Here is a 12,021-nt window from a genome sequence, read left to right on the forward strand (position 1 = left end):
GATGATGGTGGTGATGGTCATGGTGATGAACATGGTGGTGATGTTGAAGGGGATGATGGGGATGATGGGGATGATGATGATGGTGGTGATGGTGTTGACAGTGATGGTGGTGATGGTCTTGATGGTGGTGATGACTATGGTGACGATGGTGATGGTGGTGGCGATTTTGATGGTGGTGATGATGATAGCGGTGATGACGGTGGAGGTGATGATGATGGTGGTGAAGATGGTGATGATGCTGATCATTTTGATGGTGATGACAACAGTGCTGGTGATGGTACTGATGCTGATGATCGTGATGGTGGCGATAGTGGTGACTGTGGCATGATGCTGATGACAGCGGTAGCGATGGCGATGGTTATGGTGAGCTCTACTAACATTATGTTGTGCCTGCTCTTTGCTAGTCACTATCATAAACACTGTACCTAAATTCGCTCCTTTAAGCCTCATAAAAGCCCTAGGAGGAGGTATTCTCATTCCCACTTTACCTGCGGGGAACCTGTGGCACAGAGAGGGTGATGTGACTTGGCCAATGTTATGCAGCACACTGGGGGTAGAGCAAGGGCTGGACACCATCCAGCATTCCCATTACCCAGGAGTTTATGCAGAAAGCAGAAGACATGTTGGAAGAAAGTGTTAGCCCTCAGGAGAGGACAAGAAGTGGGCTTTACTCTCAGTGACCGTTGCCTCTGCAGGGAAGGCTTGCGCTTGCTGTGTGCTTAGGCTGGGCATCCCAGGCACCGTGTGGAAGAGGGAGGGAGAGGCAGTGAGGACGCGAAAGCTCAGGGAGAGCTGCCTCAAGCCACATACGTTCTGTGTGTTTCCAGGGGAAGAACAGTGGCTTTTGGCTTAACATAGGGGAAAACTCTTTTCCCTGCAGACCTGGGGTGAGGACCTCGGGACAAGTGAGTTTCCCACCTCAAGAGGTGTGCAGGCAGAGACTAATGGTCATGAGAGCCTCTGCCAGAATCTCAGGGACCAACTGGCTCATCAGTGAGGACATCAAGGCGGGTCATGGGGTAGAAAGGGTCAGATGCTATGTGGCCTCGGGTAGACCAGTTACCACCCCGAGCACAGGTTCCTTACCTGGAAAGCAGTGCCGTCATGAGGATGAGGTAGGGGATGTGGGGGCTCACAGAGTGTCTGTCGGATGACTGAGTCCGTTCTGCAGAGCCCTGGCCGGGGAATGTCCCCAAGGACGCTCTGCTTCTCTAAGGCCCCCCAAGAGCACCCCAGGCTGAGGGGCTGGAGGGTCCCTCTGTGCTCCCTTCTCAGAGTGTCTGAGCATCGGGGTCCCGGCCCGAGGGTCTCTGCCTGCCCACCGCACCCCCTGCTGGCTCTGTGCAGTTTTCACATCTCCTGGTTTCTCTGTTCCTCCCGACAGCTGGTGCTGTTTGTTCTGGGTGATTTCCCTTATTTATTGCCACATTTTCGGGAGGCATAGAACTCTGTCTTCCAGCCATTTTACTGCAGCCTCTTTAAATGGAAACAATTGATCAGGTCCTTGCTTTTCTCCCTTTGGTTCCAGCCCCTCCTCCCCAGCTGCCCCACCCCACCCCCTCTCTTTCAAGCAGCAATTAAATTTAAATCCCTTTTCTCCAAAGAAAAAAAATTAATCTCAGTTTCAGGCCCAGGACCGCCCCAGAGTCAGGGGGACCTTGCTGGATACATGGGGCCGGACAGGAGGGCAGCCAGCTCTGCTCTTCTGTGGGGTGGCACGAGACCCCAGCCCCACTCAGGGCCGGGGCCACGTCTAACCAGGATGAGCCGAGACCCCGTAGGTCACAGGGAGTGTGACCAGCATCTGGCTGGAGTCACAATCGTGGAATGCACTTGAAGTGGGACTGGGGGTCGGGGCAGGATGTGCAGGTAGTGCACTGGTCTTTAGAGATGAGGTCGAAATCATTGCCTTGGCAAGTATCGGGCATTCTCCTGATGTGTGAACATTCTCCTGGGTCTCTGAGTTCCAGGCAAGGCACTGACAAGGGGGACGGACATGTCTTTGGCACCAGGACAAGGAGAGTCTTGTCCCTGCTCATCTTTCCCTCTGTGAGCCACGAGGAAGCTAAGGGCCATGTTTACAGTTGAGATTCAAGAATGCTGTGCCCCCAAGCCGTGGCCGACCCCGTGGTTAGGGCCACGTTGCCTGCTCTGCACTCGGCCACAGCTCCCTTCACAGGCGTGGACACTGGTTGTTTGCATAATATCACGAAGTCATAGCGTCCCCTCTCGTCTGCCTGGAGCCGTGGTGAGCTAGTGAACCTCTGCCGGGAGGTGCATTTACAAAGGAAACAGAGATGTGGGTGGGGAGTGTTAGTCCTGTCTGGGGGCCCTACCAGTTGGGGATGGCCAAGGAGACCGGCCCTGGGAGGGGAGAGACTGGCCAGGCTCCCGAGGCCCAGCAGGTGGGGGCCCCAGCCAGCGGTGCGCCCGCCTCCTAAGCATGAGGCCCAGGAGGGTGCCCCTCCCCCCCAACTCATGGTGAGGCAGGTGCTGGCTTCCAGGCTCTACTAAAGAACTCCTCTCCAGATGGCCTCCCAGGGGTGAGGGGCGTCACTGGCTCCTGTTCACAGGCATGAAGGTCAGCGTCTGACAAGGCCTGTGATGCTTTGAGCTTCGCAGAACAGAGGATGGGAGGAAACCCTTAGTGGGAACTTGCTTGTGAGCAGAGCTCACCTTGGCACACAGAGAGGTCCTCCCTGCACTGCCTCTAACTGCCCACTGCCCGCTGCCCGTAAGTGTCCCAGCGCCAGCCCCTTCCTTTGCTGGGGATGGACAGCCGCCCTGGAGCCGCCACAGCCCTGGTCGGCAGGAGGGAGAGGCTGGCAACATAAGGCAGGTTCTGGGAGGGGAGCACAGAGCACAGGAGTCAGCTGACTGGCCTCAATTTATTTTATTATTTTTTTAATGTTTATTTATTTTCGAGAGAGAGACAGAGTGTAAGCAGGGGAGGGGCAGAGAGGGGGAGACACAGAATCCAAAGCAGGCTCCAGGCTCCGAGCTGTCTACACAGAGCCCGATGTGGGGCTCGAACCACGAGATCACGACCTGAGCCCAAGTCAGTCGCTTAACAGGCTGAGCTACCCAGGCGCCCCACAACACAAGCCTTTAAATGATCACCATCCAGCTTGCATCAATATTATACCACCTCGAACACAATATAAGAACATTACAACTCTGTAATTCCCTTCAACTCCTTATACCCTTTGTGATATTATTGTCATATATTTTATTTCTTCATGTTATAAACCCCATAACGTCACACTATTTTTGCTTTAAACAGTCAATGCTCTCTGTTCATTCATTCTGATCATATCTTCCTTTAGATTAGTTCACACAATCGTAATGAACACTTAAGGTTGCTGTTGTCTGCTAATTCCAACATGTAGGTCATCTGTGTGTCCACCTGTGTTAACTATTGTTTCTCTTGATAATTGGTCACATTTTCCACCAAAAGTCCACCCGAGCTGGGGCTGGCCTCACCACCGGTTAGTTTTAGCTCATCTCTGATTTCAAACGTATTGGTATGGGGTCAGGCCCTTTCCTCTGCAAGGCCCAGGAGACTGCGTTGATCTCTCTTAGCCCTCAAGCCTAAACTCCAGTCTCTCTTGAAGCTTCATGGAGGGACTGATTTCTGTGGTCTTATCAAGATCATGGGGGCCCCTGGGGGCTCAGTCACCGATGGCTCAGGTCATGATCTCGCCGTCTGAGAGTTCGAGCCCCACGTTGGGTGCTGTGCTGACAGCTGTGCTGATGGAGTCTGCTCCGGACCCTGTGTCTCCCTCTCTCTCTGCCCCTCCTCTGCTCACACTCTGTCTCTTTCTGTCTCCCAAAAATGAATAAATGCTACAAAAAAAAAAAAAAGAGTTGATCTTGTTGGGAATTCAGCTCCAGCTTTGATTAATCTCAGCTCACCTGGGGATTCAACTGTTTTGACAATAAAGACAGACACCATCTCATCCCCAGCAGGACCCTGGCCCCTAAACGTGATGAAACTCCAAGGTCTCTCTCTGCTTTCCAACCTCACCCCCTTAGCAGGGTCAGGTGATAAGGATTATTTATAACCGCCGGGATCTTTCAAACTTCAGTGTGTCAGTTAAGCCCACAGTGCTTAGAAAGTCTGGCTGGTTTCTCCTTGAGCTTGAAGTCTCTTTGCCTGTGGCTGGTAGAGAGGCATGAGGGTCCAGACTGGGTGGCCGCCCCAGACGGGATGGCAAACCTCGGTCCTGGCTCACCTGTGAGGCCTTGTCTTTCCCTGGAATTTGGTTCATTTAGACGTCCTGTTTGGTTTTTTGCTTTGCTTTGTTTGTTTTGCTTTGCCTTTCATTTGTAGCTCTTTGAAGACTTACGAATCACGATCTTGTGGTGTGTGTGGTGGTTTCTGGCTATTGTGATGGAGTAGTGATCATCTTCACCTTCTAACTCAGATGTACTTTGCTGCGCTGTAGTTTTTGGCGCACGGCTGCAAAGTGGGAAGCGTCACGGAGGGGGAGAAGTAGAGGCAACATGACTCGTAAGCAGTAATGGAGTGTGAGGGCGAAGCAGGCAGGAAGCAGTTGCCCCGGGGGCTGCCTCTGGGGGTCCGTGCTCTGGAAAGCCCTCGAGCCCCCAGCAAGGTGGGGGAGCCGCACCTGACCCTTCCTCGGCAAACCAGGGGCCCCCTGAGGGGCTGTCGTGGTCCCAGGTCCGAAGCAACCCCAGGCTTCTGAACCAAGAAAAGAAATCCCTTTTGGGGCTGCGACCCCCACTGAAGCCTTCAGGGCCCCCAGATGTGACCATCGAGAGAATGTGAGCTCCCGATGAAGGCTTTACCAACACACCAGGAGACAAGCTTCCGTGAACGAGAGGCAGCAAAAATAACCGGGAACGGACATGGCGCCCGAGGATTTTATGCACTGGGATTCTCGTGCAGAGGGTTTAATGGATCCGTACAAAACGTTTGAAGGAATGAAAGCTGGGATCTGTCGGTGAGAGAATCTGTCACTGATGACCGGGAAGCCAGCCTGGCGGCTGCCAAGGAGACCCCAGGAGTAAGTTTGTTGTCTCTGGAGCTCAGGGACCGAACCCTCCTGGGGTGCCCCGTGGGGCTGGATACGTGTCAAGGGGCGTGGCCTGCCCGCGCTGCCCTCATAGACAAGCCAAGGGCTGAGGAGGCCCACGGGACTCTGCCTCAGAGCTGTCTGAGCCAGCACACCCCTGCCTGCTCCCTGGAGGGGACTCTGGGGACACAGCTGTGCTTACGGGGCCCCCACTTCCAAGGCTGGTTCCTTTTACACTGAACTCTTACCGCTGGAGATATTCATCTCTCATGAGCGTCTGGAGACCGCTCTCAAGAGGTCTTAGCCCCGAGTATGTCTGGGTGGAGCTGAGTGGCCACGAGGAGAGAGGGACAGTGCTCTCAGCTCCATGAAGCGTCAGCAGGGACAGTCCTCCAGGCGAGGTCCCTGATGGCCAGCCAAGATCAGGATCCTGGCTGTGAGTCGCATGGGCATGGTCAGGCAGGCAGGTGTCAGCATGGCCTAAAGCAGGTTACGGCAGGGGCCCGCTGGTAGGTCCGGGCTTTCTAGGCTCCCGTGTCCTGGGGAACAGGGTGTCCTTCCTTGTGCATTTCAGCAGGCCTGGGACTAGGGTGAGGTGAGCCAGGCGCGCAGGGTGCCGGGTTCAAGGTCATTCACTGTCTGTGCTTTTTTGACCCTGAGAGGGAGCTCTCCTTTCCACTTTGTGCCCTGGTTACCTCCCTCTCCCGACCCTGGACCCAGCCCTGCACTGGAGTCTCAGCCCAGATGTCCTCACTGTGTGGCCGGAGGGTAGAAGGAAGTGCTGGGGTGAGTGGGGCAGGGCCCCACTTCTTCGTGCGTGGCCCTTGGGGGTCCTGAGCCCTCCTGCGTCCGCCGTCCCACCCTCCACGTGCGGTCGATACCCCCATTTGCCAGGCGTGGGGCGTGTGCCCAGCCAGCACCAGGAAGGCGCAGCAGGTGCGAACAGGTTCCTCAGATGGGGTGACCAGAGCCAGAAGCAGGGCGTGCCGTGTGGGGAAGGGGGCTCCCACCCCGCTCCCCAGGTGAGGAAGCGGAGGTCCAGAGAGGTCGGCTGTCGGGGGGAGGGTTGGTGACCCTCTCAGCAGACCGTGACTGCCGGTGAGGACGAGGGGGAGTCAGATCCAACCAGAATCTCTTGAAATCAGTGGAGACGCGGGCCAGGCCTTCCGAGGACACTGAGGATGTGGCCTTGGGCCGGTTTTCATGTTCTCTGAGACTGACTTTCTTGGGGAGCCGTGAAGAGCCCACCCCAGCCCTGGGGACACCCTGTTCCCAGACTAAGCCTCTTGCCTCGCCTGTGGCTGCCTGAGACGGGAGGCGGGGGCTCGGCAGGTCACGACCTCCGCTACACTCCGGCGGGAGAGCCCGGATTCTGGGGACCGTGCCGTCCTCCGCGGGACCGTGGTGACCGCGTTCGCTCAGCTCCTCCGACAGCCCCACAAAGCGAGGGCTTAATCTCAGGACGCAGTCCCGGGAAAGTCTGCAAACTGGCCCCTGCCTCCTCGAGGGGGGAGCCGGGCCTCGAACCCAGGTCCCCCTGGCTCCAGAGCTGTACCGAGGTCTGTGGCCTGGCAGTGAGCAGGACCGTCCAGGGCCTAATAGGAGGGCAGCGTTCCAGAACAAGGGGGCTCATAAGTGCCACCTGCTGCCTCAGAGCATCAGGGACAGAGTCTTAGAGATGTGTCTCTTCGGTGCCCCCTGTGCTCAGCAGCACCCCGGGCTGTGTCCTGAGGCCCCGGCCCCATTTCTGTGGAGACCCCCCCCGCAGCTGGCCCGGCACCGGGCAGTTCGCTTTGTGCGAGGTTGCCAGACGGGTTTGGGGCTCAGGTGTGAGCAGATGTGACGTTGGCCAAGCCAGGGATTCAGCAAACCCAATACAATGCTTGTCTCGAAGGTTTGAAGAACACAGAGGGAGCGAAAAGCGTCCCCAAGCCCCAGAGAACTGGGGACACTTCCCAGCGGAAGGCGAGGCAATACGGCACAGAGTGTGGGAAAATTGGGCTCTGCCGTTTTATCCGTGTCATCTTGGGTGAGCCACGTAACCAGATGTGCTCTGTTCTGAGCCGTCACATGAAAATCCTACCTCTGCGCTGGTCTGAATTAGAAGTAAGGTCTCAAGGAGCTCACACGGACTGGCCCCGATATTGGTATTTCCATAATAACAACGATAACACTAGATTACTTTATTATTTTATTCAGTGCTCACAGCTCCTTGTGAGGAGCTTGACCGCGCCCACTTTGCAGACGAGAACACCGAGGCACAGAGGAGAGAGCGTAGACAGAGCTGGCTTCTGGCAGGGGCTGCATGGGCCCCTGGAGTCCCCGGGTCCTGGTGCCGCCTCTCTCCTCCAGGGAGCATCGTGCCTAACCTGTCCTGGGACAGCCCCGTCGTGGGGCCCTGAGCTCTTGTAGGCAGAGAAGAGAAGAAGAGAAGAGAGAAGAAGAGAGACCGGAGAGAAGGCCGGTCCGAGGACCCAGGAGACGGCGTCGTGGTCTCAGCCATGCACCCAGGAAGAGTCCCAAAGGGGGACCGGGAAGTGTTTTGTCTCCGCTGCCCGATTCGGTCTGGTTCTGTTCGGACCTGTTGGTTGGTTCGGGGCAGGTGCGGGGGCTCCTGGGGAAACAGCCAGATGCGGCAGCTGGCTTGACACGAGCCAAGGCAGGGCCGGCAGGAGAAACATCTCTTCCTGGGCGGTCAGATATGCACACGGGGCTGAGTCCGTCCTTAAGAGGGAAGCTCCGGGCCGGGCTGATCGACTTCCCGCCAGTTGCTGTCACGTAGAGGGGGGAAGTGAGCTGTGGCCGGGCTGGTGGGGAGGCAGGAACCTGGCCGCCGGGGAGAGTTTGGAGGGGCAGGCGTACTCTCTCCCCTCGGCACCAGCCCGCGAGTCTGATTTATTTCTGCAGAAACGCATTCCAGGGACAAGATGTACCAAATGAGCAGCAGCGAGAATGCAAAGACTCTGGGCCACCCTGGACTCGCAAACGGCCTGTGCTCTGAATAGACCTTCTATTCGGCGCGGCCAGAACCGAGGAGGGGAATGGGCGATAGACCCCCACTGAGGGCTGCACCTAAGTGTCCCTTCTAAGTGCAGCACTTGAATCAAAAATCCGTGTAACTTACTTGAATAAAAACGCGCGTTCGTTCACAACTCTCCCCAGCCTTCCATGTTAATAGGTCATCAATACTCCACGAATGGGTGATCATCTTCGTGGAAAACAGATGTCAAGGGCACGAAAGGAAAATTGTGGTTGTTTAAACTTAAAAAAAAGAAAAGGTCGTTGGGAAGGGAGGGCTGTGCTCACACAAACAGCCTTCCCTAGTGGTCCCCAGCTCTGGGACCCGGGAAGTTGGCAGGACCACGTGGGGGCGGCGCCTGGGGGGCCCCAGAGCCCGCCTGAGACCCCGACGGCCCCCTCGCTCGGCCTGACCAGCAGAGGGCGCTCCGGAGCCCAGGGCGCGGGGTCGCCCCCGGGGGCTGGGGCTGCTGAGCCGTCAGCCACCCCCACAGGGCGTGGCAGCGTGGGTCCAGATGGGCGGGCTCCCCAGGAGGGGGTGGGGCAGGCTCACGTCCGCCTTCTTGGCTTCCTGTGTTTCGCTGCCCCTGCGTCCTGCTCCGTGCGCCGTCGGTCAGGTGACCAGAGACTCGCTGGATCCCAACTCGCGTGAAAAATTCCCTGTAAGTCTGTACCTGCCACGGCCGGGCCTCCGTTTCCTGGTCTGTGGACGAAGCTGGTGGGACTGGATGAGGCATGCATGCATCCGTCCATTCACTCATTCATGGTCCCTCAGTCAAACGAGCTCCAAGCTAGGCAGCAGGGTGGTTCTCGTGTGACGTCTCAGCCCCCGTGACGTGCTGAGCGGACACAACTGTGCGAGGCAAGAAGGACGGGTTTCTTTTTTTTTTTTTTTAATGTTTTTATTTATTTTTGACACAGAGAGAGACAGAGCATGAGCGGGGGAGGGGCAGAGAGAGGGGGAGCCACAGGATCCAAAGCAGGCTCCAGGCTCCGAGCCGTCAGCACAGAGCCCGACGCGGGGCTCGAACCCACGAACCGCGAGATCGTGACCTGAGCCGAAGTCGGAGGCTCGACCGACCGAGCCACCCAGGCGCCCCAAGAAGGACAAGTTTCAAAGTCACTTGCTGGTTTCTCATTAGCCCAGTGTCGGTCAGCCTGGCTACTCACTTTGAACCAAGATGCACCTGCTCATCCGTGCAGTCCTTTGACGGCTCCTCGGAGCGCCAGGTGCTGGCCGTTCCACGAGCGTCCTTCAGCTCTGCAGGTGGAGCCGGGAGAGGGTTTCTTGGGCCTTCGTTCCCACCGCCTCGCAGCTCTGAGCCTTGGCTGTGCGGTGCAGGGAGCATCCAGCGGTTTGGCATGAGGACGCTTTGCCTGCTGCGCCGGGTTCGTTTCCCCGAGCGTTCCTGGGCCATCTGCGTGGGCTGGGGGGTCGGGGGCAGAACCGAAGCTCCAGGCTCCAGGGCCCGGGTCTGTGTGCTAAGCTCCTGGGACAGTGCCTGGTGCCCAGGGGTTGCTTAGTAAACACTGTGAGTGTTTCATTCATCAATGAATGAATGAATGAATGAAAAGACCTGTCCCTGCCTTCCAGACCTTCCAGCACAGAGGAGGGGCCTTGGGACAGTATGATGCAGAGGCTGGGGCTCAGAGCCCATGTGGAACACCATGTGGTGCTCCCATGCCACACGCTGGGGCTGATAGCAGCATTTCAGGCCCCGCGAGCCTTTCTCGGGGTTGAGTGCAGGATGGTTCTGAGCAAGCTGCCGTCTCCCGACATATTGGGATTTATTGGTGGTGAATATTTATGTAGTCTGGATACACAAATTAATTAGGTCCTGGTCCCTGCTGCTAAGGCATCGATTGTGGACTGGCCCCTTCTTGTTTGAAACAGCGTCTCAACAGCGTTTTCTCCATCCGTGCCGATCTCCGCGGCGAAGGCTGCACAGGTGGGTCCGGGCCGGCCGAGGCCTCGGCACCCTGCTTCCCATTCGGGCCCCGTGTTAGCCCCCTGCGGGCAGCGGAGTCGGCGTCTGCAGGAGAGAAACCGAGGCACAGGGAGGCACATCGGTGGCCGGGAGGAGCAGGGCCAGGGGTCACCACCGAGCCGCCCAGATGAAGGCTCAGCCACCTGCCGGGTGGACGGTCCCCGGTGACTCAGTGTCTCATCTATACAATGGAGAGACAGCGCTTCCTTTAGGGTTGTTGTGAGGGTCCAGCTTGCTTAAAATAAGTCTGGCAGGTCAGTGATCCGTGGGGGCCGGCCTCCACCAGCGACCCTCTGCGGACCGAGGGGTAAGCGGTGATGATGGGCTGAGGGCAGTCGCGGGGCACCGGGCTCCAGGCCATTTGTGTTACACTGTCTTTAGTTGAAAACACCCCAGCCCTCCTGTGAAGTGTTAGCCCCATTTTGCAGGGGGGACAACTGAGGCTCAGGGCTAGCTGGGAAGCGGTAAAAACGAAGATTTAAGAGAATGTCTTGTTTTAAGACATTATCTGGGTGGCTCAGTCGGTTGAGTGTCTGACTCTCGATCTCGGCTCAGGTCGTGATCTCGGCTCAGGTCGTGATCTCACCGTTCGTGATTTCGAGTCCTGTGTTGTGCTCTGTGCTGGCAGTGTGGAACCTGCTTGGCATTCTCTCTCCCTGTCTCTCTGCCTCTCTCCTGCTCTCTCTCTTTCTCTCATTAAAGAAATAAACTTAAAAAGTTATAATCTGGCTGTCTCTCAGCAGAAATATGGCTGCTGTGTCCTCAGCTATAAAGGCTCCCGTCATCTAGTCTGGGAGCCAATACATAATATTTCAGAGCAGAAACGAATTTCAAGCCAAGTTTTGGAGGGAGTGATCAGTTTTCCGGGGCAACGTCTGGGTTACGTCCCCAAGGAGGGCTGTGACGATGCGCCCTCGTGCCTGTCCCCCCTCACTTCTACATGCTGGGACCCCATCTTCTGGAAGCTTCCCCGGGGGCAGGGCCCTTCTCCCCCGTCACCCGCCACGCCCTCTCAGCAGTAAGGTTCTTCTTTCTTTTCTGATCCGAGGGGGGGCCGTCTCAGGGTGACACTTTGGAGCCTCCTTCTGAGGGGAGGAGACGTCGAATGAGTGGTTTCTGGGAGGACTCCTTCGCCCGGAGCATCTGGGGGAGGCTGGTCCTGTGGCCCCTGTGGCAGGACGGAGCCTGGCTAGCCTCAGCCAGAGGCGGCTCTGACCTGGTGCCGTTCACTTGACTCTGTGACCTCTGCCGGCTGTTTATTTATTTTTGAGAGAGTCAGAGCGCGAGCGGGGAAGGGACAGAGGGAGAGGGAGACACAGAATCTGAAGCAGCTCCAGGCTCCGAGCTATCCGCACAGAGCCCGACGTGGGACTCAAACCCCCACACTGTGAGATCATGACCTGAGCCCAAGTTGGGCACTTAACCGACAGAGCCCCCCAGACTTTCCATCTTTCAAATGAAGAATTCCCATCCCAAGCTGCATTACAGCATGGGTCTGGTAGACACCGTGTGGGCTCCTAGATGACAGGCCTCTAGACCCCACCAGCTTGGGCTCCCCAGCGGGGGCAGCACGTGGGGCCCCATCTGTGCTCCGCAGCGGCCACACTCCCTGCAGCAGGTGGCACGTCTTTCCTCGAAGGGACCGTCAACGTGTCAGCTCCACTGGCAGAATTTGGAATCGACCAAATTATTCCATTTTTTAATGTCATTTTTACCAGATGCTTCAAAGAGAAAATCAGTTAATTTCAATGATAGTTTGATCATTTTCATCTAATTTATGGCCTCGAAGTAAAGCTTTTGAAGTTCCTTCTGTTGCCAGTAAAGCGACGTGATTTGGGGGAAGCTAATGTCCTGGTAAAGACGATGTTCTTTGTGTGTCAAGTGCAGAAACGTACTGTCCCCAATGAAGCCGAATCGTCTACCGATGGAGAAAAGCCGTGGCTGTTGAGATTTGCGAGGGTTGAGTGTGGACCCGG

Source organism: Panthera uncia, chromosome B4, assembly GCF_023721935.1.
Source record: "Panthera uncia isolate 11264 chromosome B4, Puncia_PCG_1.0, whole genome shotgun sequence".
Lineage (NCBI taxonomy): Eukaryota > Metazoa > Chordata > Mammalia > Carnivora > Felidae > Panthera > Panthera uncia.